The sequence below is a fragment of the Rattus norvegicus genome, chromosome 1 (genome assembly GCF_021556685.1).
Source record: "Rattus norvegicus strain SHRSP/BbbUtx chromosome 1, alternate assembly SHRSP_T2T, whole genome shotgun sequence".
Lineage (NCBI taxonomy): Eukaryota > Metazoa > Chordata > Mammalia > Rodentia > Muridae > Rattus > Rattus norvegicus.
Window position 1 is genome coordinate 190,261,550 of NC_141534.1, and position 26,889 is coordinate 190,288,438.

Genomic DNA, 26,889 nt, shown 5'->3' on the forward strand with positions numbered 1-26,889 from the left:
GCAGGTGAATGAGGGAGCACAGCGGGTGGGAGGGACAGCTGGTGAGAACACAAGTAGGAAGATTCACAGGCCTCAAACATGGTTTTGGATCCAAAATATTTTGTGCAATTTCAACCAAGTTTAATCTTTCCTGATATGTGCACCAGGTGCCGTTCTAAGCACTTGGTGTTCACTGTGTGTCTATCCTCAGGGCAGACCCACCAGCCAGGAATTATCATTTCCATCTTCTGAACGAGGAAAGCGAAGTGGAGGGAGGTAAAGTAACTTGCTCAGAGTCAGCGAGTGAGTATGCAACTGAGCCAGAGTCAGCACTGTCTGCTTCTGCCTCCCAGCCTCCTGAGTCCTGTATTTCATAAGCTATCAAGCTCTGCAGAGTCTAAAGCACCCCTCCTACTACCTATCTCTTCATCTCATTCTGCAGAAAACTAGCTGAGCACCTCCAGTGGGCCATGTAGCATGCTTCATATGCCATGGGCTAGAGAGTTCCCTGGGAGACTGGTTTAGAACAAGCGTCCTATTACCATTACCCCACCTTGCATGAAACTAATTTATCAGTCTATAAGAACACAGGAAAATACCATCAGATGCTCAGAAGCATTATGCCAAAGTCGGAGCTAGAGACTCAATCAGCATACGAAACACAAACAAAACTAGAGGACAGCATTTCCTTAACATAGGGAGAATCTGTAGAAAGAGTTAGAACATGGAAGAGTAGGGACTCCAAGCTCAAGGTCAATGAGTACTAGATGGAAAGATTAGCTTAAGAGTCCAGGAGTTTAGCCCTTCCTTGGTACCACTGGGAGTTTAACACCAAGACTCTGCAGGTAGATAGCATAACTGATGGTTTGGAGTCCCTTGTGTAAAATGGGATAATGTTTGAATGAAGCCAATGTATGGCCACCTATATATTTTAAATCATTTGTAGATTACTTACAATACTTATATATGTCTTAGTTAGGGTTTCTATTGCTGTGATGAAACACCATGACTAAAAAACAAGTTGGGAGGAAATGGTTTATTTGGCTTACACTTCCATATTGCTGTTCAACATCAAAGGAAGTCAGGATAGAAACTCAACAGGGCAGGAACTTGGAGACAAGAGCTGATGCAGAGTACATGCTGCTTACTGGATTGCTCTCCATGGCTTTCTCAGTTTACTTTCTTATAAAACCTGGGACCACCATCCCTGGAATGACACTACTCAGACTGGGCCCTCTCCAATTGATCTCTAATAGAGAAAATACCATACAGCTGGATCTCATGGTAGCATTTCCTCAACAAGACTCCTTTCTCTCTGATGACTCTAGCTTCTGTCAAGTTGACACACAAGCCCAGCCAGTACAATACATATGTTATTAAATAGTTGCTATAGTGCATTATTTATGGAATAAGGGCAAGGAAAAATCTCAGATGTACAGTACAGATGCAGCCATTATAAACATGATTATGAATGACTGATTGTACTGTCAAGGTGATTAACTGAAAAAACCTAATAGCTAAATCAGCCCCTGTGGTTGGCAAATGAAACTTACCAGTCAAGGCACTGATAAGTAATCAAGTTCCATATCCCGGTACATCATGGCACAAATAGTTGATAGCATTAAGAAAAAAGATAAAAATAGCCCCTCATAGACTTATATTTCAATACTTAGTCACCAGGGAGTGGAGCTCTTTGAAAGGATTAGAAGGATTAGGAGATGTGGCCTCTTTGGAGAAAATGTGTCATTGGGAGTGGGCTTCGAAGTTTCAAAAGCCCATGACAGACTTTTATTGTTAATAATTATTTTTATTATTTAAAAAAACAAGAAATAGGCTCTCTGCTCCCCCCTGTTCCAGAGACAGTCACATCTTCTCCTGCAGTGCCAGCCTTGTCCCATAGACAAGATGGTAAAGGTCAATGTGAACAGATTTGGCCGTATTGGGCACCTGGTAACCAGGGCTGCCTTCTCTGCATCTGGCAAAGTAGAGATTGTTGCCATCAATGACTCCTTCATTGATCTCAACTACATGGGTCGACATATTCCAGTATGACTCTACTGAAAAATGGCAAATTCAGTGACTCAGTCAAGGCTGAGAATGGGAAGCTCATCATCAACAGGAAGCCCATCACCATCTTCCAGGAGCAAGATCCCGCTAACATCAAATGGGGTGATGCTGGGGCTGAGTATGTCATGGAGTCTACTGGCGTCTTCACCACCATGGAGAAGGCTGGGGCCCATTTGAAGGGTAGGGCCAAAAGGGTCATCATATCCAACTCTTCTGCTGATGCCCCCATTTTTGTGATGGGTGTGAACCATGAGAAATATGACAACTCACTCAAGATTGTCAGCAATTCATCCTGCACCACCAACTGCTTAGCCCCCCTGGCCAAAGTCATTTATGACAACTTTGGCATTGTGGAAGGGCTCATGACCACAAGCCATCATTGCCACTCAGAAAAATGTGGATGGCCCCTCTGGAAAGCTGTGGTGTGATGGCCGTGGGGCAGCCTAGAACATTATCCCTGCATCCACTGGTGTTGCCAAAGCTGTGGGCAAGGTCATCCCAGAGCTGAACCAGAAGCTCACTGGCATGGCCTTCTGTGTTCCTACCCCCAATGTGTCCATTGTGGATCTGACATGCCGCCTGGAGAAACCTGCCAAGTATGATAACATCAAGAAGGTGGTGAAGCAGGCGTCTGAGGGCCCACTAAAGGGCATCCTGGGCTACACTGAGAACCTGTAATTTCAGCAGCAATTCCCACTCTTCCACCTTTGTTGCTGGAGCTGGCATTGCTCTCAATGACAACTTTGTAAAGCTCATTTCCTGGTATGACAATGAATACAGCTACAGCAACAGGGTGGTGGACCTCATGGCCTACATGGCCTCCAGGGAATAACCCTAGACTACCCACCCCAGCAAGGATACTGAGAGCAAGAGAGGGGCCCTCAGTTGCTGAGGAGTTCCCATCCCAACTCAACCCCCAGCACTGAGCATCTCCCTCACAATTCCATCCCAGACCCCATAATAACAGGAGGGGCCTGGGGAGCCCTCCCTACTCTCTTGAATACCATCAATAAAGTTCACTGCACACACACACACACACACACACACACACACACACACCCCAAAGGCAATTGTTATGGGGAAAAACAGATGGATCGGGGGTCGGGTGTGATGGTTCTTATTTGCGATCCTAGCACTTGGTTGGGAGGCTGAGGCAGGAGGATGACCACAAGTTCCAGGCCAGCTTAGGCTATGTAGTGACTGGTGAGACAGTATAAGCTACAGAAGGAAAATCTATGTCACAAAAAGAAAGAAAGGAATGGAGGATGGTTTAGGGTCACAGAGGAGTTTAAGATGGCCTGCTACTCTTGCTGAGGACTCAGGGACAGTTCCAGCACCCATACTGGGCAGCTCACAGGAAACTGAAGCTCCAGGTACAGAGAATCTGACACCTTCTTCTGGCCTCCACGGGAACTGCGCATGCACACACACACACACACACACACAGAGAGAGAGAGAGAGAGAGAGAGAGAGAGAGAGAGAGAGAGAGAGAGAGATACTTAAAGAATAAAATAAATCATTAAAAGGAAAGAGAAATAAGAAAACCCACAGAATAAGGCAAAACGTTTGAAGGTTGCTTGCACCCAGACTACCTGAAGAACTGCTGTAACTCAGTGGAAGAGGAGAAACTAGCAGTTCTTAAATGGGCCATAGATTTATTTGTTTTTGTGACTGTTTGCACTTCTGGAGACTGAATCTATGGCCTCGTACACACTAAGCAAGTGTTCTACCTCTGGGACTATAGATCCCAATCCTGGACAGATAAGTCATGAAAATAAGGAAATAGACATGTTTAGCATCATCTGTCACTAGGGAAATGCAAATTCAAATCCCAATGAACTCTTGTGTGGCCCCTCATACGACAGCTGAAATACAAAAGGTAGACAACTTTATATAAGGGACCTGAGCATCACAGATTCCAACTTGTGTAGGGGCCATCTAACCAGACCGGCCTACACTGATTCCCAGGTCATCTGTGTGGTTACAAGAGTTTGCAAGGATGTTGGGAAAGCAGACCCTTATTCATTGACCCTAGATTTTAAAATGAGACACCATGCTGCATGAAAGATGCCAAGTCACAAAGACATCAGATGATCCCACTTATACAAAATGCCCAGAGTAGTTAAACCCTACACTGAAACATCAGATAAATTAATGATTGTCATGGCTTATAGAAAACAGATAAGTTGTTGCTGAGAGGGGGTGGTAGCTGGGCAAGGGGCTTCTTTGTAAGGTGCTAAAGCACTCTGAGTAAGGCAGTGGTGACATTCTACAACTGTGAAAATTCTAAAATCACTTAAGGAGGTGGATTTTATATTACAGGAATTATACCTCGATAATGATGTGATTTTTTTTTAATATCAGAGAGGATGGGAGAGTGGGTACTGAGGCTTTGAATTAAGTCATGGTGTTTGAAATTGATGACCGTGGGTGTGTAATGGGATCGTGGGACAGTGAAGAGGCCCTGAATGAGCTACACCAAGGCAATATGGTAATGGTACCCATCTGCACTGCTGGGTACATTCCCTTAGAGTTTGCAGGAGTTACAGACCATCCCCCATGGTGGGGGTGGCAGCTTCCTGCCTGCACCCCAAGCATTCCAGCTTTCGAGCCCCAAAAGACGAAAGCTGCGGACTTGGCTCATTCTCTCTCGAGTGGAATTTCTGCAATGAAATTATCTACTGAACCTGCAGCCTAAGCATCAAGCAGGAGAAAGAATAAAAAGAGAGAGGAAGGCATTTTCCTAGTAATTAACTCTGAATTATTCACAACCTGTTAGACATTTTCCCCCTTCTGATGTTGAAGATTACATTTTCATTTCTCCCCCAAGTCCTAAAGACCTTTGCTGTCAAAGATGCCTTTTGGCTAACAGCCCTGACTTCACTCACGTGGGAGCCATGGGTATTGGGATTGAGCCCAGAGCCTGGTGCATTCTTGGCCAGACCTTCCCATGGGTCATTAAGAGACCCATCTCCTGACCCACTCCTGAACTGCTCAAAGGAGCTGCTTTTAATCCTCCCAATCAGTGGTTCCCCACCAAGGTCTGCAAATTGTGAAGTTTCTCTAAATTTCTGTAGGTGGCCTAGTTTCAACTGGCTGAAACAAAGAAATACCAAAAGTAACTAAACCTTGGGAGAACATGGTGTCTCTGGGACAATGAAGCCAGGAACTGGGGCACTCCCACTTAGCACTGATAGCCCCAGCCTTCCCCATTCCCCGAAACATACTATTTGCTTTCTTTTTTTTCCACGAGGCTGGAAGCATGACATTCAGTGGTAGCCTAGCTCACATCTTATCCTACTAAGTCTTGAGGACACCTCTCATTTCCTTGCCTCTGGTTGTATTGCTGGTGCCAGAGAAACTGGGCACACAGTGATTGGCAAAACCCAGGAAAATCATGTTGTCGGAAAAGGAACAGAAAGAGTTCCCCTACACTCTGGAAACAATGCTCCAAATTAGAAAGGAGTCTGGGCCAGCAGGGATCGACCTTGGCACAAGAATCCCACAGCCCAGCTAGAAGAAATGTTTATCCTTCCTGCCATGTCACTTATAAACTCGGTAATTGTTTTCTTATCAATAAAATAGAATGATTGTTCAAGGAAATGAGGCCCCATTCAAAAACAACAACAAATCTTCCAGCCAGGCATAGAGGCTTGTGCCTCTGGTACCAGCTCCATAGAAGGCAGAAAAGGCAGGAAAATTGCATGAGCCTGAGAGCTCAAGACCAGGGGCCTGCAACATAGCTCAGTGGGCTGAAGCACGAAGCCTAAGGGCTCAAGTTCTATCCCCACACTCTACATTGATCTTTCATCAAACCTGAAAGTAATACATACAAACATTACAGTCTTCAGGCCTGCATCCAGAACAATGCTGCCCAAATTCTGTGTATGGAAGGCAGACAGACGGCCGTGCCTCTTAAAGATTTCTGGGTGAGTCCGCTGTGTCAAGTTTTGAGAATGGGCTGCATAACTCATTATTCCTCAACCCCAGTGTCTTAGTCAGGGTTTCTATTCCTGCACAAACATCATGACCAAGAAGCAAATTGGGGGAGGAAAGGGTTTATTCAGCTTACACTTACACGTTGCTGTTCATCACCAAAGGAAGTCAGGACTGAAACTCAAGCAGGTCAGGAAGCAGGAGCTGATGCAGAGGCCATGGAGGGCTGTTTCTTACTGGCTTGCTTCCCCTGGTTTGCTCAGCTTGCTTTCTTATAGAACCCAAGACCAGCCCAGGGATGGCACCACCCACAATGGGCTGGGTCCTCCTGCCTTGATCACTAGTTGAAAAAAATGGCTTACAGCTGGGTCTCATGGAGGCATTTCCTCAACTGAGGCTCCTTTCTCTGTGATAACTTCAGCTTGTATCAAGTTGACACACAAAACCAGCCAGTACACCCAGTATGTTAGAATCACCAGGGAGGTTGTTAAACGTATAGATGCCCGAGCTTCACCCCCTAGATTCTACCCTTAGTTGGTCTGCAAGGAGCCATGTCTAAGCACAGTTCTTAAAGCCCCCAACTAGCTTCAGTGTGTAGTTAGGACTAAGATTCACCAGCCTCACACATGTACCTTCATCAAGAACCTGTGGTGACCTCCACAGCTTTTTGCACTCCTGTCCTCTCTTCTGGACTATAGACCTAGCCACTCAAAAACTTCCATGCATCTTGACTCATGGGCCTCTGGGTGCTTCAAACTCAAAATGCCCAAGACAAAACTCAATCTTACAGCCTTACAGGCCAGGAGGAACTCTGAAGTTTTCACTGGGACAAAGATTCTAGAAGCAGAATGTTTCCTCCTACCTCATCCCCCACTCATACCCACACCAAACACATAGAAACCTTCCTGCCTGAGCCTCCTGAGGAGTGGAATACCGCCCTGTCAGAGCTACAGTTGTCCTCCGTCTATGAGGGAAGAGTAGACGTTGAATGAGGAGACTTTGTGGGGTGAGTGCTAAGCTAGAGTTCAAGGTTAAAGAACTGATGAAGGGGCTCAGAGATAGCTCAGTTAGTAAGATATCTGCTCCTGAGTCCAGTCCTCAGTACCCACATAAGAGAAAGTCAGGTATAGCTTGCACACTTGTAATCCCAGTGCAGGGACAGCTGATACAAGCAAATGCTTGGGGCTGACTGGCCAGTCAGAGTATTTCCCCAACTGGGTTAAGTGTCAGGTCACTGAAGTGATGCTCAATGGTACTTCAGAGTCCCAGACTAAGAAGCATGGACATAGCTTGTAAGTAAAGGGCCTTTTCATCATATCACAGATACTTCATACGTGATCAATAAATGGCATGGAGGAGGGTCTGGTCTCCTCAGAATTCAGACAATGGCAGAGGACACAAAGAAGTTAGTGGCCACTCATCTGTGCAGGAATCCAAGGAGTCTTCAGCCACATCTGCACTCTCTTATTTCTACCTCTCTCTCAGGGTGCTCCTACCTACCTTGGAAAAGCCCTTGGATCTGCTGTTCCCTTTGCCTGGAGAGCATCCCTCCGGGTGTGCCATCTGACCTGCTAAGTCACTTCCCACAACTTCCACTCATCTTTCCTCAAACATCATCTTTATGCTTTTCATCTCCTGTTAGCTTTATAGCGCTGTGACAAAATGCCTGTGAAAATCAGCTTAAAAAGAAGAAAGGTTCATTTTGGCTCACGGTGCCTTTGGTCTTCGGCAAGGCCATGCCAGAGAGCGTATGGTAAAGCTTAGCTGCTCACCTGATGGTTGCTAGACAAGAAGAGGAAGGCTTGAGGTCCTAATGCCCCCCATACACAAAACATATTCCTCTGTGACCTTTTTCCACCATGCCCCATTTGTTAAAGGTTCTAGAAACTCTAAATACTAACTGAAACACTAGCTGAGGGCCAAGCCTTTAGCACGTGAGCCTCACAGGGGAAGGCCAAGTTAAAAGCATGATGTCCTCCCTCACAGTTTTACTTTCTCCCTCCATGGAGCCCCATCTTGTATACCCGACAGCTGGCCATCCTCAGGCCTCAGCATCCATAGACTCAACCAGCCATGACATTTTAAACAAACAAAAGAAAAATGTTTTGTTTAATTGCTTCTGTTCTGAACACATAAGCCTTTTGTCCTGTCATTATCCCTTAAACAATGTAGTAAAACAACTACTTATGCAGCATTTATATCACACTATTATAAATAATCTAGCAATGATTTAAATAATAAACATATATGCAAATGCTGTGTCATTTAACATAAGGGACTTGAATATTCATGGCTTTGGTTATCCAGAGTCTGGAACCACTCCTTCTAGATTGACTATTCTTAAGTAAGAACCTGGTCTATTAACTGCTTTCCCACTTGCCATGACCTCTGTGCAAATAGCAGTGTCTGACAGGCAGCGCAAACGTTTAGAGCAGTTAAAAAACCACATACTATCTCCACAGGTCACAGCCCAGCAGGACTGGCAAGGGTCCAGTAACAAACTTGTTTACCAGATGGAAGCCACACAAATCTTCTTAGAGGAGAGATCCCTTGACAAGCCTCTAGGCAGAGGCTCAGGACCCTGGCCATCTTTACTACAAAGAGCCACATCTCACATCAGGTGATCTGGCAGGGGGAATGGATGTGCACAGGAGTTAGGCGTGTGGGTGGCCAACTCCTGGGAAGCTGCAACTGTGACAGCTCAACTGCACTTCTGGGCAAAGTCCCCTAAGGAAGCTGTGCAGATCCTGCTGTGGGAATGGACCTCAGCCAAGTGGGAATCTGAGCTGACAGGGAGCCCGGGCTCTCCCCACAGCAGCACCGCTTTTAGCCCAAGCCCTTCTTAGACATCCAGGATGAGTGGTGCTACAGATATCTAAGGGCCAGCTCTGCAGGGGAGAGAAAAGCTTGTGTACCTGTGCTTTTTACTTTGTACTCACATCTAGTACACGCATCGTGTAGCTTAAATATTAATATTAATATTAAATAGAAGCTACTTTTCATCTTAGACTACACGAAACCAGTGAACTCTTATAGGATGTCGTCACCAGGTTTTGCTGAGCTCGTACATCCGCAGCTGTGTTATCCCATCTTCTGCTGCTATGACAAACCCCCAACTGAAGCAATTGAGTAAGAGGGGGGTTTGTTTCAAATCGTGGATTCAGAGATTTCAGAAGCCCCATTGCTATGGACCTACGGTAAGGCTACACATGTCATGGATAAGGATACTTACTCCATGGTGCATGTTGTGGAAGAGAGACAGACAGACAGAGAGAGACAGAGAATAGATAAGGGCCTAGTATGAGGTATATCTTTTTAGGGTATGAGTTCAGTGAATTGCTTTCTCCAACCAGACTTTATCTCCCAATGATGCCATCATTTTATGAACTCATCAAAAACTTGATCCGTTGAAAGTCAGAGTCCCCAGGATTACAGGATCCAGTCACATTCCCCAAGCCCATCATCAGACAACCAAGTCTTTAACATATAAGCCCTGTGGTACATGGCAGATCCAACCATAATGCTAATGTATGTTTACATTCAGTAACGGTTTGACAGGGTGCCATGTACTTCACAAGGCTGACACTACAGATATAGCACATGCTGCGGGCTCATCCGATTAGCAAAGCCTTTTGGCCACTTTCTGATGTCTGCACATCTGATCAACAGAACAGTAAGTCTGACTCAGACTGAAACATGGCTGGAGACCACGGTGCACATAACTCAGTTTGGCTGATTTCAAGCTACCGAGCTATTGGTTGAGCACAGAGCTGTGAAATGGGAAGAAAGGCTCAGTAGAAACTCACTTGTTAGATAGTATTTCTACAATACTTATGTAGGTTATGCTATACAGTATATATCATGTGTTATATAGATAATATGTGTATAATAGCCCCTCTCATAGGCAAGGGCACACTCCAAGACTCCAGGGAACACCTGAGTCCGTGCTGAACCCTAGTATAGTACACTTTTACTACACATGAATAACTCTTATGACAAAGGGCTGTGTGTGTTTGTATATATGTGTGTGTGAGTGTGGTATATGTGGTTTATGTGCACATGTGTGTGGGGTTGCATACACCCATGAGTGCACACAGAGGCCAAAGGAGAATGTTGGTGTCCTTCTCTGTCACTCTTCACCTATTCCCTTGAGACAAGCGACTTCACTGATCCTGCAGCTAGATTGGTGACCAGGAAACCCTGATGATCCTTCAGGCTGCCCCTGCAGTGGTGGGTCACAAGGACACCTGTGACCATGTTTAGTTTTTTCTTTGGGTTCTGGGCATTTGAATTCAATCAAGTGCTCTTGTTGAGCCACCTCCCCAGTTGGATAAGGTTTAATCTGTAGCTTATATAGACTACCAATAGCTAATAGTAAAACCAAGGACTCTTAATAACAGATGATATAATAATAATAGAAGTTACATCGATATATGTTCTTTCTCAAAACATGGATTTTTCCAATGACTATTCTGGGGCCTCCATTGCCTGCAGACTGGAAGCACAGGAGACAGAGTGATGGATACAGGAGACTACTGTGTTCCTGAACCCCAAGAGCATAGCTGAAATGGCAGCATTCAAAGCTGCTAGGAAGCAATAAATTTTGAGTGTTAGCTTTTAAAATGTAACCTAACCGATTGCAAGTTTATAGCACTCAATTTTTAATAAAGGCTAGGTTTACAGTCAGCTTGCAGAAATCTTAAAAATTGAACAGTCATCTCCACCAGTGCCAGCAGAACACAGGTATCCTAGCACCGGGGAGCAGCTAAGCCACACATTGAAAGTGAGGTCTCCAGGCTGTGCTCCTAAGACCAAGGCAAGCTCACCCAAGCCAGCCAGACAGCATGTGCAGCAGGCACAGGATTCCATGTCCATGTTGTTTGCTTCCAACTTTCTATCTGACTTGGCTGTTAGTGAGCTTAGATGTTGGACAGAGAGCTGAGAGTCCCGACCCTGGGTCCAAATGTGAATAGACAGACTAGAAGGGATGTGTTACTCTACAGGAGATGGGTTATTTTTTTTTCTGGTGAAGTGTAAGGAATACTGATAAAATTGTTGCATACCCAGGAGCTCCTTGGGGACTAAAAAGGCCATTTATCATGAAACTGAAACCTTAGGAGCATATATTCACTAGTCAGCAGGCAGTCTCAGATTAGTGTGCAGAGAACAGACGCTTGTTTATAAAGTCAAAGGGAGGGGTTGGGGATTTAGCTCAGTGGTAGAGCGCTTGCCTAGGAAGCTCAAGGCCCTGGGTTCGGTCCCCAGCTCCGAAAGAAAGAAAAAAAAAGAAAAAAAAGAAAAAAAAAAAAAAGAAAGCATAAAGTCAAAGGGCACATCAGACACTTGAAGCTGAATAGGATCACCTTGATAAATACCCCATCTCTCTCTCTCTCTCTCTCTCTCTCTCTCTCTCTCTCTCTCTCTCTCTCTCTCTCCTTCCCTCCCTCCCCTCTCTCTCTCCCTCCTTTCCTCTTTCTCTCTCCTTCCCTCTGTAGGGTGTGTGTGTGTGTGTGTGTGTGTGTGTGTGTGTGTGTGTGTGTAGGCCCAAAGTAGATGCTGAGTATCTTCCTCATCCATTCTCCACTTTGAAGAGTCTATTGCTGAACCAGGAGCTCACTGATTCAGTCATTTACCTACCAAGCTTTCCCTGGGATCTCTTGTGTCTGCCCCTGAGTACTGGGGATTACCGGCTTCTAAGTGAGTCCTTGGGGATCTGAGCATGGGTCTTATTTATAAGACAAGCTCTTTATCCAGTGAACCATCTCTGCAATGCAATAAACTGGTTTTAATGGGACTACCAGGACAGAAATGGAAGGAAAGAAGGGTAGCAGAGGCATCTACATTTACCCTGGCAAAGGTAAAAGGAAGTCATAGCCTCAAGCATTTCTACCTGGAATGAGCATGGGGAGGCAGCAGAGAGAAAAGAAGCCTGGACTCTTTTGAAAGGGGCACTGAGTTCTGCTGAGGGACTTCCGGTGTCAAAGAATAACTGCACAATACCAGAAGTTTAGTGAAGGTTTTCAAGGCAAACAGCATCCAAGCAGCCCTAAGCAGAGGTAGATGCAGAAGGGATTCTGGCTGTTAGGTCTCAGCAAGAAACCCAGGGCAAATGGCTAACATAACAGTAAGCGGTGCTTACAACAAAGCAGAATCTGGCCAGCTCTCCCAGCATCACTCAGTACCTGTGGCTACTCCCAGCACTCTCACCCTGCCCTCTACCCTAAACCTATCCCTCCCAGTGTTAGCTTATAGGTAATTCCACCAGACTCCTCCCGGGGACGTAGAAATGACCTACATCATCACCTGCTGCCATCACCCCTCCTCTCCCTCCCTCCTTCTGTCCCTACCCCCTCCCCCTCCCTCTGTCCCTTCATCTCCCTCTGCCTCTGTCCCTCTCCTTCCCTCCTTCTCTCTCTCCCTTCTCTCCCTTCCCCTCCCCTTTCCTCTCTCCTCCTCTCTACTTCTCTCTCCCTCCCTGTCCCCCGAATTCACCCCTCCCCCTTTCTGTCCATCTCTGCACCCCCACCCCCTCTTCTCCGCCCTCATGGCTCTGTCTCCCTCTGTCTGCCTGTCTACATATCCACTCCTCCGCCTCTACCCCTTCTCCAGGTCCTTACTTCTCTCCCTTCCTCTCTTTGCCCTATGGCTCATTCATCTACCTCTACCCTTTCCCAGGTCTTCACTCCTCTCCCTTCTCCCAGTAAACTCCCTTTATACCAAATCTGTTGCATGGCATAATTACTCAGGGACATACCTTGGCATGGGACCTCCGAGTACCCCCTTTCCCCCATTATATTTCATAACATTTGTGTGAAGATTCAGTAGGTTCTCCTGGTGGGTCTAAGCCACATGTTAGAACCCTAATTCCAGCCTGCTGCCATCTGCAACAAATCTTCCTTCTGGCTCACCAAGCGCTCAGCACTCCATCCACCAGTGACAATTAGGTAAGTTTCCCTTTTCATCTGAGTAAACACTTCCCTGAGTCCAAAGAAGTGACCTTAGAATGTCTGTCACTCCTCTGATACTCTTGGGGGTGGAGGTATTCCCAGCCGCAGCCCTTAAGGCCAAGGTTGGCCCTCTTCACCTGTGGCCATCCCATCAGCTTGCGGCTCTCTGCCTCAATCCTTTTCCTTTGGTAGAAACTCTATTTCTAGAGCTCGGTTTTCTTCCTCTCCTCCTGGTCTCTATGAAATCTATGGTACCAGGCACCCAGTCTTCTCTGGCTTAGTCACTGACCCTAGTTGAGTGTGGTAATGGCCCACTGAATGGCCGGATATTTGTCTGGTGTCCCCAGGAGTCCTAGGGACGCTCAGGATGGCAGGCTGCAGTGACGTTTTCCTTTCCCTCATCCACGGAAAGTGTCTTCCATATCTGCTCATTCCTCCTTGGATCCCTCTTAGAAAACCTCCAGCCTCTACACCTGAAACCTGACCCAAAAGGGCCTAAGTTTGTTTGCCTTCCCAATCAAATTTCTAATACCATTCAGGGCTTTTGAGAATACTATGATCGATGAGAGAAGTAGAAAGAGATTCCCTATTCTGTTTCCCCTTTCTCCAAGCCATGTTTCTTTCTGTCTGGTCTCTGTTCCCATGCTGCATAAAGATCTTGTGTGTAAGTCTCAATAGGTCAGGGCCGGGTGGGACTAGGAATCTGCAACACACACCTGGTCCTTCCAATGGCTGCCCCGAACCAAGCTGCTAGTCTAAGCACTCCTGAAGTATGGACCATTGCCTGTGAATTTGACTTTAAATTCTAGCTAGTCTGATCCCTCCATGTAACTCTGGCTCTCAGCCTCCCCACGTGGACCTGAACACCCTCCACCCTCCTGTCCCCGCATCCCCCCTTCATGGACTTAGGGTTTATTACAAAATTGACACACCTAGTTTCCAGACTCTCACCTCCACAGGCGATTCCCAAATATCTTATTTCTAAACTGGCTCAACTCTATACTTAAAGTTCTACCTCCCCACTCCTCTCGGATTTCTTTACACTCTGCTCTCAGAAGAGAAGAAAATACTATATTAAGATTATGCTGTAAACTCTTTTCTAAGGATTTGTAAGTTGCTCATTGGATATGGTTTAAAATCTATATAATCGGCAATAACATTTGGCTTTAAACTTATATAACAAAAGGCTTATGGTTTTATATATATATATGTATATATATATATATATATATATGATTCAGTTCTTGTTTAGAACATATATGTGTGGGGTTGGGGATTTAGCTCAGTGGTAGAGCACTTGCCTAGGAAGCGCAAGGCCCTGGGTTCAATCCCCAGCTCCGAAAAAAAGAACCAAAAAAAAAAAAAAAAGAAAAGAAAAGAACATATATGTGTGTGCATGTCTTTATGTAACTCAAATTCAACTCCATATGTGTATATGGACATCCAATTTGGATGCAACTCTCATTTTAAAATATATATCTATATAAACACAAATGTTTTTAAATAGCAACCATGTCAGCCACATGGCTTGCAACCTGCCGTGTGACTTCACCATTTCAAGATGACCACATGGTATAAATCAACTATGGTAAAACTTCTTAGTCCTAATGAACTCTGTGTTTATTATTGAATCTCCTTTTAGACTAAGAAAGCAACAAGTTTCATATTTTAAATTAGTAAGGACTTTTATATGATGATAAAAATTCAAAGTTATATTTTTACTACATACTGTATATATATATTCAACCCTGGTTTAAAATATTCTTTCTATGATGATGAAATTTCAAGGTGATAAAAGTCTATTCAGATTAACAAAAGCTAATTTAAGATATATGTGGCTATGCATGCTTGTTTCTGACAGGTCTTGAATATGTGAATAAATGCTATTTCTTTCTCCTGCCACTGGCCACCTAGGCTAAGAATTTACCCCAGGCTTTTTGGTCACTGGATCTAATATAATAGGAATTCAATTGTTATTTAGGCATAGATGATATCAAAACTGTTTCATACTTTCTACTGCTATTTTATCCTGTTCTACTTCATTGCTGGCTCTGAAAATGGGTTGCTGCTCATCCTTATCAGACCCAGGCATTTTTTAAAGTTCAGGGTCAAAAACAGGATTATTAACTTATAAATTATTGGATATGGTTAAAACTCATAACTCAGGAATAGTAACTGAAAGTTTGTGCTTAGATAATTTTAAATCATGTAACATGATTCCATTCTGGAATATAAACAAACACATGGCTAGTCACCATCTTTGCTAAGGGCTTGAGAAGGTGGAAGTCATGGCTTCACCGCCATCTTGATTAAGGGCAGCGACACATGCCATGAACTGACCAGGGAAGCAGATCTCCAAAGATACTTTAAATTGAGATAATACTTTTGTTTGATTTCTGTCCTGTCTTGAAAACCAGGTTTATAAAATAAAAAGGCATTAAATTATTTATACTGTTGCTCTGTCTTCACTCTTAAAAGGGGTGCCTTATTTTAATATTACAAAATCACCATAAAGCAATTTTAAACTCTTTTTTAAAATTTTTTGGAGGTTTAAACTAAATTATATGGGAACCTGTTACATTCAATAATGATACACATTACGAAGGTCAGAAAAGTACCCAGCCTCTTTATGGACTATGTTTATGGATTTAAAAGTTTTATTTTGATGCTAAAAGAGCTTCCATTCAAAACTGGGCTTTTTAAAGCTCTAAACCTAACAGGAATAAAGCCTCCAGTCCTAGTCTCATGAAAGCTACTATAATTAAGAAATGCAAATTGATAGTTACCTGGAAGGTGATTAGCTCCTTTAATATGCTCAGAAATATATCCGAAGTCATGCTAAGAACCGATGCAGTTAATAAGATTAAACTGTATTTAACCTCCTGTTTTATGTTTACAAGGTAAAGTTTCAAGCAGATAACTAAAAGCAAACAAGATTGTTTAACTCAGACGTGCTTCGTAAGTCCTAGCCCTCAAACCTGTCCGAGAATCTGCTGAATGTGGCATGTAATATCTTTAAATTATTAGGACAGAGACTCCCAAATCCTAGCGGTGACCTCCCCACAGGGTCTCCAAGAAGAGATGGCCACAACAAAGGACTCCACCCAGATAACCACCAGGCAAGGCTAGTCCATTGCCTCCCCTAATGTTAGGGGACAAACAGGACACCAGAGAGTTTATAGTCACACATTGCCTAAGACAAAGTGAAGTCAGTCTCTCCCATGTTCCTCCTCCACAAAAAAAGGAGGGCCTGATGGCCAAAGACTGCCTCTGCCCATAGTGTCGTGGGACAACTGTCTAGGTAGTGGACCATGCATGGATTAGTCTGTCATTTTAATTGATATATAGGCCATTTAGACTAAAATTTATCCTTCTCTGATCATATAAATGTCTAAGCTAGCTGTAGCTTGACAGCTAGAGAACAACAAGCAACTAGCTCCTTACTCCAAGGTAATCCACCATCTTGTTAGTTCATTAGTCAATTCATTAGTTAGCTGAAACTGTCAGGCCTTATTTTTAAAAAGGCAAACGGGCCTGCCTTGCTCACAGGCTTCATGCTAAAAGATGAACAGGTTTCAGGTTAACTTGTTCCTCTTCCTTTATCTAAAGGAACTCACTTTACAGTGGATGTTCCCAATGATCAACTGCCTGTGTCTCCTGGTGAATAATTGGAAAGGAAAGAAAAAAAGATAGAAAGTTTATGTAAGGTCTAAGGATCCAAAAGCTTAAGTTATGAGGATTTAAGAAAGTGTTTTAGGGGAGTTGGTAAATGCAAGTGAAAGCCTAAATGGTGATAAGAAAATGATGTAAGGTATATAAAGGGATGCAACGCTTCAGATTGCTTCTCGCGCTATGCTACTGTTGAATTGGGCCTTGGAAAGTTCAGAGTTCTAACGCTGATCCATGGAGTCGTGATAAATTATTAGTTTAACTCTGGTAAAGCCTTCCACGACGACATGATCTACTTCATGGTCACAAGCTCAAGATTTTAAATTTCCTTTGGTTGTCTTTTAAATACAGACTTAAACGTGTTTCTCCTTGTGCTAAATTTATGTACGTTCAGTCTTCTGGATAGAGGGAAGAGGCCCCTCTCTCACGATCTCTAGACATGCTGACATTTGGGGTCAAGTGAGCTTTTGCCCCTTCTACTCCACAGAGGTTTTTGTCTTCCCTGAGTTCACCTTAAAGAGTACTCGTGCTTTTAATCCAAAACCATTTCCCCTGCCTCTACTATGGCAAAACATGTGACTCTACTAGGTTTTCCTTCTATGAGGATTTCAGTACAGATTACAACAATGTTAATAGTAACATATCTAAAATCTATCTCTTTTTGTAAACTTTAAAAAGATTCTTGTAGGTTTCAGAAATTTTACTTGGCTCCACCTCTCATGGGCCAAATGGACTCTGGATAAGTACCCCTGTCAATCAACAGCCTAAGTTTTCCACCTACTGCCTATTCCAGAGGATGGGATTTCTTCCCCTTTCCCTAGTTTTGGTATTCAAGTTTCAAATATACACCCAAGAAAAAAATATTCTCCCTAACCTGCTTACCTACTTAACTTTTATCTTCTGCCATATATATTCCAATTGCCTCAAAATTGGTATCCAGGAAGGCTCCAGATGTAATGCAGTCTAACCTCACAAATGCTTCAACTGGGCCTGCCGGCTCTCCCAGGATTTGATCAGCATCCCAGTTTTCTTAGGGTCCCCAAAGATGACATGGCCCCCAATCAACAGAAAGTAGTCTACAGAACACAATACCCGGACTCCTGCCACACCATCACCCCTTTCTAGTTCCTTATTTTTAATTAAACAAAAAGGAGAAGAATGTTAACTTACTAGGCTCCTCCTCCCAGGGACCTAACAGCTTAAGTCATCACCTAAGCTTAAGTCAACTACTGCAGCCAGGAGCAGGTGTGTCTTCATATAAAAGGACTGTGGTCACCTCAGCTCCCAGTCCCGCATGCAGGGCGCGCATGTGCTCTCTCTCTCTCTCTCTCTCTCTCTCTCTCTCTCTCTCTCTCTCTCTCTCTCCCTCCCTCCCTCCCTCCCTTCCTCCCTCCCTCCCTCCCTCTCCTCCCTCTCCTCCCTCCCCCTCTCCCCCCATCCCCCTATTTTCTATTTCCATGCATACGCATACTCTTTCTCTCTTCCCACTCCACGATGTCTCCCTCATGGCCTCCTTCCTTGGGACCAGTGAACCCGCCCAAGAGCTGCTTCCCAGGAAACCTGCCTTTATATTTTTTAATTTGGCTTCAGTTGACTAATTTCACTGGCAGAGAATACTTATCACTGGGTCTCATCCTGTTTGACCTGAACTTTAGAAAGCACCAGCACAGAAAGCACCAGCACGTGCTGGGAATGCAACATACTGAGCTCTGGAGAGGCTGGCTGGGCTCTCAAGCTGGGTCCGCATCCAAATCCCCACTTCCATAAACTGCTGGCAAATAGCTTCACCCAGGAACAAAACCCACACAGGGTTGCCTCCCAGAGTCCTGCTGGGATGTAAGTCAACAGAATCTTTACCTCTTCCACACTGGAAGCTCTCCTGAGTCTCTACCTACCGTGGCTCCCTGTCGCTTATCTGTAAATAATAAATGTCATAACTTGTCGCACATCCATGCATGGGTTCTGTCTTACCATGCTCAGACACATTCACAGCCAGGGCACAGAGAACATGCTTTATTGACTCAGGAAAGAACCCAAGTCAGGACATTTGAGGGGATAAGGAATCTTTATTGTTATTCTAAAGTGAATGAGGAAACTGAGGAAAAGCCAGCTGAGGGGACAGTATTCTACCTAGGCACCTAAAGCCACCCTCTGCAGTTTCAGGCTGAGCTTGGGTAGAGGCCGGCAGTAGACTCTCCAATTTGGACAACTGCAGAAACAGTCTTGGACCGGGTGCACCTGACTCCACCAAATTCTAGAAGAGGCAGCAGGCACATCTCGTCTACTGGGATCCTGACAAAGGTGGACAGGTAAAGCAAAGCACACTTAAGATACTTGGGGGCTGCAAGATAGCTCTGTGCAGTCCAAGTTCAAGAACATCACACACACACACACACACACACACACACACACACACACACACAAGCACTGAGGCACATGGGTACCATTGCATGTGTGTCTGCACACACACATTGGAGTGGAGGAAACAAGAAAGGATAGTTAGGGAAAGAAACAAACCGCCAATTCTCTTTTCATATACACAACCTAGATTTTTTAAAAAAATGTATTTTTATTTTAAATGAAACAGAATATATGTACTTAAGTTCCGATAATTGTTTCTTATATAGTAAATGCATGCATTCAGCTTGTGGATGAAGGGCTATACAATAAAGATATAAAAATAAATCATCATAAAATGTGTTACTTTTTTCCTTTATTTATTCACTTTACATCGCAATTGAAGCCTCCTCTCCCAGTCCCATCCTCACATCCTGCTCCTTCCATTCTCTCCTCCCCTCCTCTGAGGGGGGGGAGGCCCCCCCCATAGGCAAACAGATTTTTAAATGAAAGCAGAAACTGCTTAGGCAGAGGAAGGAGATCAGAGTTTGGGAAAGAAGTGATATACATGTATGAAAATGTCAAAACAAAACATGGTTTTATATATTTATTAAAAACATTTAAAATTCTAAAATTAAAAAGATAAGTGATTTGGGGAAAACAACATCTTATGGAGAAATTTAACTTTTCGGGGTCCAGGTTGTGCTAGGTAGATAGTGCAGAGGTAGTTTGGGGGACAAGCATTGGGAGAGCACTTTGCGCTGGGACAGTACCCTCCTTGTCTGGTACAGTCCCCTTGTCCCTGCTGAGTTGTCTCCCTGTCCCTCATCTCTCTGTGCCTACGGTGGGTGCATTAAAGAAACCTGATGCTTGGTGTTGTGAGGACAGAGCTCCTGCAGGAGCGAGCCCATGAGCACTTACAGCATGAACTGCCAAGGATATGAATTGATCTCCACATTTATGTGTAATTTGGACAGCACAGAGACCATGGCTGCTTGACCACCCTCCCCGTCTGTGCTGTCTTAAGCTAGTAACTGCTGAGCATAAGCTGGTGCAGAAGCTGAAATTAACTGCAATAAAATTTAATTTAAATTTCACTTTCTTGGTCTCAGTGGCTACATTGCAAGTGCACGTAGCAGTCGAGTTGCGTGTTCTGTCAGAGTTTCTGCACCTCCAAGCAGCTTTGTGAAGACTTTTCTCAACTGCTGCCATGGTAAAAACTTTATAATACAGATAGAGAGACTGGGTGTTTCTTTCTGTGCTACAGGTCAGGGCCAAAGCTGCTCTTCCCCCAAAATGGTGCTGGTGCTGGTGACGTTGTCCTAAACGGAAGGACTTTGGTAGGTAAACAGGAAGATTATTAGTGGTGGTGGAAGCCTATGGGTTTCTGTTTAGTAGAAAGTAGATCTCCTACTGCGGCTTCTGTTTACCAGGAACCACTCTTACTCTCCTCTGACCCTCCCTGAAGTGTCTCCCAAAGGTCAACTACGTGTGGAAAGGGTTCCTGGTTCTAGGTCAGTAAGACAGCCTGTTTCAGCTCAGCTCCCCACCCCACTGACAGTCATATAAAATCTGCTTTTCCATCCTTCCTCCTTTCTCCCTGTCTGCCCACCCAAAGTTGGCTTTGGTACTTTGATACCCAGTAAATCTTTTTTTCCACCCACAGAGCGGTCTAGTTCAGTGGTTTCTCTGTGCCGTCACACATCTGTCCTTCACACATAAGCACAATAAGGCTTTTTATATCCCCTCTTTAAAAACAGGAAGCTAGTTTGCTCCCCTGGAGGCAGCATCACCTCCATGCATGTGTTCCTGAGTACATGCCCAAGGGAACTGAAGTCAACACAACACGGAGACACCCACACAGCCATGTGGATTGCCATACTATTCACAGCAGCCAAGATGTGGGACCAACCTAGGGGACTATCAGGAAAGAATGGGCAAAGAAATGGTGGTGTATATGCATACAATGGGTATCATTGAGCCAGAAAGAGGATTGACAAAATGTAATTTATAAGAGAGAAAGTGTAACTGAAGATCGTCCTGTTGAACAAAATAAGCCAGACTCAAAGGACAAATACACTTTTGTGGCTGTGATTCAGTTGACAACCAAGACTAGCCATCACACCTGGCTACATGTACTGTAACAGAAAAGCAAAAAGTGAATTTTAAAAAAAATTAAATAAGAGGACATGACTACTTTTAAAGTAGGGAGAGGATTTTGATTGTAAATATAAGGGGAAACACAGGCAGAGGGAAGAGCCCAGGCTGAACATGGCCAGCAGAAATCAAGACCATAAGAGGGGGAGAGTAAGAGAGGAGCCACTAAGAGAAGTGGCCCAGACCTAACAAAAATAATAGAACAAACAACAATAGCAACAAACTTGTGTTGCATTAACCAGAGCCAAGATTAGAGTGAAGTGAGCAAGCACCTACAGCTCAAAATCTAAGGTGTTGCTTACCCAGGGTCCTATAAGTGGAAGGCTGGAACCTGAGAAGACGAGCCTTCTTAGTTTCCCCCTACACGCCTCACTGCAGTCTAATAAGAACATAGCTGTCAGCACAGGAAGTTCTACTGGCTGAGGCATTTGGAGCCAAGAGAGAGACTCAGAATTGTACAAAATCTGTTTGAAGAGCTGAATGTCAGTCCAGGAATGTGTTCAGGCTAGAGGTCAGTCTTTCTCGTCCCTGGGGACCCATGTGACTCATTCTGTGGATTTTAACACTGGTGACCCCAGGGCCATGCCAGAGACCAGTGAATTCTGACTACCAAGGACAGGGTACGGAGGTTAGCAATTTTTTCAAGCTTCTAAATGGTTCTGATGAGCCATGGGGTTGGAGGGCTGAGAACTCGGCTCTCAATCTTGGAGTCAACAGACTCCAAGCTGAAGCCTGTGAATACATCTGGGGAAGTCCTCTCCCACCCCAGCTATACTTATGTTAAAGAAGTAGAAAAGGAATTTAAATGCTCTATGACAACAAGGTATTAAACTGATAAAGGAGAATTTGTGGTGTGAAAATACAGAGTAATTACCATGTGGAGGGAATTTTATGTCACAAGTGTGCACAGTTAAACCTGTTCATTACATTAAGCCATCTCTGTAGGACTTTATTGGATACTGTGAGCACCGCAGAGGTGGTTAGTAATCCAGCATAAAGACTGTGGCCTTGGATTTAATTTGTTAATATTCTTTCTGGCCTATTCAATGGCATCTGTGACTAGCTCTCAAAAGTACCTTGTTAATTCTAATGACCAGTCTTCATCGGTTCCAAAAAACCCAGTAGGTTAAAACGGCAGTGATGTAGGCATGGGCAGAATTTGGTGTCCTCTGATGGACAGCTGCAGCATTACCATTCTTAGCTGCTCACCATCTATCAAACCATCTCCAGTTTAAAGGACAGTCATCACCCTCACCTGCTACGGTCTCCTGGGTGTGGCAGGGTGGGAACATGACGCAAGAGCAGCTTTCTGTTGGCTTGTGGCTTCTGTCTTAGGATGTCAATCACGGTCCTTTGTTCTCTGACACAGGACACCTGATGAGGTAGGAAAGAAATCAAGGCCTCTCCTAATTAGAGGAACAGTGGGGATCCAGAATAGAAAGTAGGAGAAAGAATCTTGAGTAGTATTGGTTTTACAGACTTTAAACAAGTAGGACAGTCTAGACTTGAGTTCACCTCAGCTCACTGAACAAGGAAGAAGACTGTGGGATCCATCATTAAAGCTCTCACAGCAACACATAACTTTTCTGTAGTAAGGGGAGGGGTGGGTAGGAACACAGTAAGCAAAGATCTGCTTAGAAGTTCATTTCTCAAGAAGAGTGTTGGCCCTGAGAAAGCCAGAGCCAGTTTGTAGGCAATGCAGTGGAGATCAGGCTCCTACCACAGCCCAAACACATCTATTATGTCCTATAATGGAGGGATTGTCACGGCCATGAAGGGAAAGAACTGCAGCCATCACTTCAGACAGGCATTTTGGAATCCAAGCCCAGATGGTGACCACAGACTTCCAGAAGATCTTTCCCACGGGTGACAGGCTCTACATAGGCCTGGCCAGCCTGGCCACTGACATCTAGACAGTATTCCACAGCATGTGTGTGGAGGTCAGAGGACAACTTGCAGGAGTTGGTTCTGCCTTTCCATCATGTGGGTTCTAGGCATTGAACTGCTCAGGCTTGGTACAGGTGTTATTACCCACTGTCTCAAAGATGGGACATTGTGAGTCATTGCCAAAGAAAGGCTTCATTCATCGATTCTCTGACCATTAAGGTCAAGAATCAAGTCTTCCCATGACTCCAACCCTGGTACTAGAAATTGACACCAGGATTTTGAATGCTTAAGCATATGATACTCTGTTGAACTACATCCTCAAGCCCAAGCTTCCATGTCCTATATCATCATCATTATTATTAAAAGATTTATTTTATATGCATGGGGAAAAAAAGAAGTTCATTTCTCAGTTTTCTCTTAATCTCTTCCCCAGGTACAAAACCAACAGGTATTTGTGTGTGTGAGTGTGTGTGTGTGTGTGTGTGTGTGTGTGCGTGCATAGAATGCCCTAAAATATAGCAGTTTCCCATGACAAGAGCCTTGAATTGAAGAAGAATGAGAGTGTGATAGTGCCTGTTCCTTATCAAGTTGTTTCCCGGCTTCCTCTCCCTTTCCTAACACTCTAAATTCTAAGGATGAAGATGCTGGCTGCTACATAATCTTTCAGAGCTATAGAATATAACCCAGAATATCTAGTGACTATCAGATAACACTAACATGGCAATGCCTCTCCTCATTCAAGTCCTGTGCATCAACTAATACAAAGCACATAAAGTGCTGAGAGGTTGAAGTTACTGAAAAGCCATACATTGGGGGCCAAGAAGCTGTGAGTAGACAGGTTATAGGACCTAGAAGAGAATCTACTAACATTCAACTACCGATCTACCTACTATCCTGCTAAATGGACATAATGCTAAACTGACTCACATGGACTTTTTATTGTTTACCCATAGATTAATGGATCTCTCAGTCATCACCAGAGAAGCTTCTTTGTGCAGTAGATGGTGATTAGAACAGAGACACATAACTGGTCAGGGGGCAGAGAGCGAAAGCCTGTGGGGTGCTCAGCCATAAATGGATCTACGCCATTCTCTCACCTTTCAGTCCTCAAGGATCATGGAACAGGGAATAGAAAATGTATAAGAACAAAAATGACATCAGGGAAACAGTTGTGAAGCATGCACAAGACTTGAGTAAGACAAAGCCGGACCAAATCCTCACATTCAGGGGACAGGGTATGTGTGAAAGGGTAGACATGAAGAGTCATCCCTACCTGAAGAGCTATTGGTCTCTTATAGCTGCTAGGAGAGGGAGAGTATGACCTTAGGTCACCCATGCTCTAGTACACAGTCACACATTCAAGAGCCTGTCAAAATATGGACAGTACATATTAGACTTGATGCTTTGTTTTGTTTTGCTTGTTTGTTTTAAAGGCAGACACAAAGTTGGGTGGTGGGTATGAGGGCAGATGTGAGAGGGGTAAATATAATCAAAATACATTGTTCATACATTCTAAAAAAACAAATAACAATTAAATTTCAATTTTAAAAAAAGCCATATGTTTGTCTAAAGAAGTACGGGAACCAGCCCCAAGAAGTCAAGGGCAGTTTATAATGTTCTAGCCCAGCATCACAGGACTTCCCGCCATTGTCTCACTCTGTTTGGTTTCCCTTCCTGTAAAAGCTTTCTGCTGTACTTGGGTTCCCTCGGTGTAAGAAACAAACAAAAATCAGGATCACACAGAAGAAACCAACAGTGCTAGGCTTTATAGAAAAAGGTGCATCAAGACCTAAAACGGTCTAGCAAGCATGCTTGACCAAAGCAGTTTCTGTCTTTACCTCTGATGTATGGACTGTGTGGTGACTGATTCTCATCCCATTGCTGGAGCTTGATGTCACAGTCTGACACAGCTGGCTGGCTAGTCAGCACAAAGGGACAGGACAGTTCAGGAAATCAGAAAACTCCCTTTGATATAGAGTAAGAAAGTAAGATGGAAAGAAAATGATTTCTCAAAATAGTTTTTAAAAAATTTTTAGACCAAAAATAGCCCCTCCCTCATCTTCCCAGAAGCTCTTGAATAACCCTAATTGCCTGCCCACCTTCCTGAGTATTGCCTTTCAAGCAGGGAGCAGTCACACTTGAATCTGGTAAAATTCTCTCTAATTCTCTTCTCTCCTGTCTCTTACCCATTCTTCTCTCCCAATATATAAGGAGGGCTTCCTTTCCAAAGTCCCTCTATCTGCCTAAAGATCAATCCTCTAAAAATGAAAAGTTAAACAAAGAAAAATTAACTCACAAGTGTTAAGCTTCAAACCCTGGGACAGAAGACTCAGGTGCCTTATTTAACATATCAAAGAGGACCTGGCCACCAGGTATCCAATCATTTTGGTTACCTGGTCCTTTTTGACAGAACACAGTCAAAAAGAACAAGGCCTTGAGGAACTGTGAGAAAAGCTCCAGAATAAAAATGCATAGGGTCTTTTACCTCAGGTGCATTTTATTTGCTGGATTATTCTTGGATGTGATTTTCTGACTCCTGTGACAAACACTTACATTCAATTTGTAAGACAGGTTTATTCGTGTTGGACGTCAGAACAAAACTACAGAGCCCAATCTGGTCAGCGTACCCTGAATCGGGATATGGCCTTCTGCCTTCCCTTCATGCGTTCCCTATAGTCTGTGGCAGGCAGTTGTGTTTACAGACAACCCAAGCTCACCGTACATTTTTTCTTCTTATCTCTCCCAAAACTTGTTCCCACCTCCAAGCCCTGAGCTAGTGTTCCTTTCTATAGCTACAATGCTATAAGAACTTCAGTCATCTAGACGTTCCTTGAGTCTCACACAGGTGACAGAACGTATATCATTAGAAATGATATCATACGTATATCATTTCTAACTTAGTGTCATTTATTCCCCACACTAAGTTGTCAGAGACTAGAGATCTTTTCTCTCCTGCACTGGTTAGTTTCCTCATCATTGATACAGAAAAATACTTGACAAAAGCAACCGAAGAATGAAGGATTTATTTTGGGTCAGAGCACGAAAGGGGACAGCCTGTTATGATGTCAGGCAGAGAATGAGACTCTTGTCACATTGCACCTGTACCCAGTAGCAGAGTGAGACCCGCTCATGGGATGGTGCTGCCCACCTCCAAGGTGGGGCTTCCGTCCTTAGTTAAACCTCTCTGGAAACATCCTCACAGATATACTCAGAGGTGTGTTACCATGGCGATTCTAAAATCAGTCACATTTTTAATGAGATGAAGCATTACATCTCTTCTCCATATGCCTTGCCTTAAGCATAAAGGAGGTTGTTAGAGTTTGGATGGTTACCCTGCTCCACCTTAGCTCTTCCAAAATGTCTGCCCTCTAATTAAACAACCAGAACCTAGCCACCTAAACTGAAAACCTTAAAGTCATCCAGATGCCTTCCTCTCTGCATGCTGTGAGACCTCTGGGCTTTTACCTCCTACACACCCCTTCCTTCATCCCATTGTTCCTCATCACCCCTGCGCCATGTTACCTCTATTGCTGTCCTCTCCCGCCACACTCACAATGGCTTACCTCATTTGTTCTTTGAAAATTACTTTTAATTGCATGAATACATTATCATTTTAAGACATTAACAATATAGGTAATCAAAAATTCAAGATTAAATGATGATAATCTTTGGGCACATTCCAGATATTTTCTATGAATATCTATTTTTAAAACTTTACATTGTATATGTGCTTCCCCCAACCCCTTGACATATATAACACTATACAGTTTTGTCTCTTTCTGCTTTTAACCTGGCAATGTTTCCTGGGCATTTCCCCTGTGAGTGTGTACTGACCTCATTTGTTCTGTTACATAGTATGTACTGGTGTGACAAGAAGCGTCTGTTGGAGTGTTGGTTCCCATTTCCTGGT

The 26,889-nt window shown here is 44.0% G+C and overlaps 1 protein-coding gene across 5 annotated transcripts in view; it reads right to left on the bottom strand.

Annotated features, from left to right (window-relative positions):
- LOC134485175 (uncharacterized) overlaps window positions 1-26,889 on the bottom strand; it is a 174,726-nt gene that overhangs the window by 30,384 nt on the left and 117,453 nt on the right. Inside the window, exon 1 of one of the 5 annotated variants that reach the window (XM_087607745.1) lies at window positions 22,348-22,466. The exons of the other annotated variants lie outside the window; for them this stretch is intronic. The gene's annotated coding sequence lies outside the window, so the exon portion shown is untranslated. Of the gene's footprint in view, window positions 1-22,347; window positions 22,467-26,889 lie in introns of those variants that run through there. 5 annotated transcript variants of the gene reach the window in all.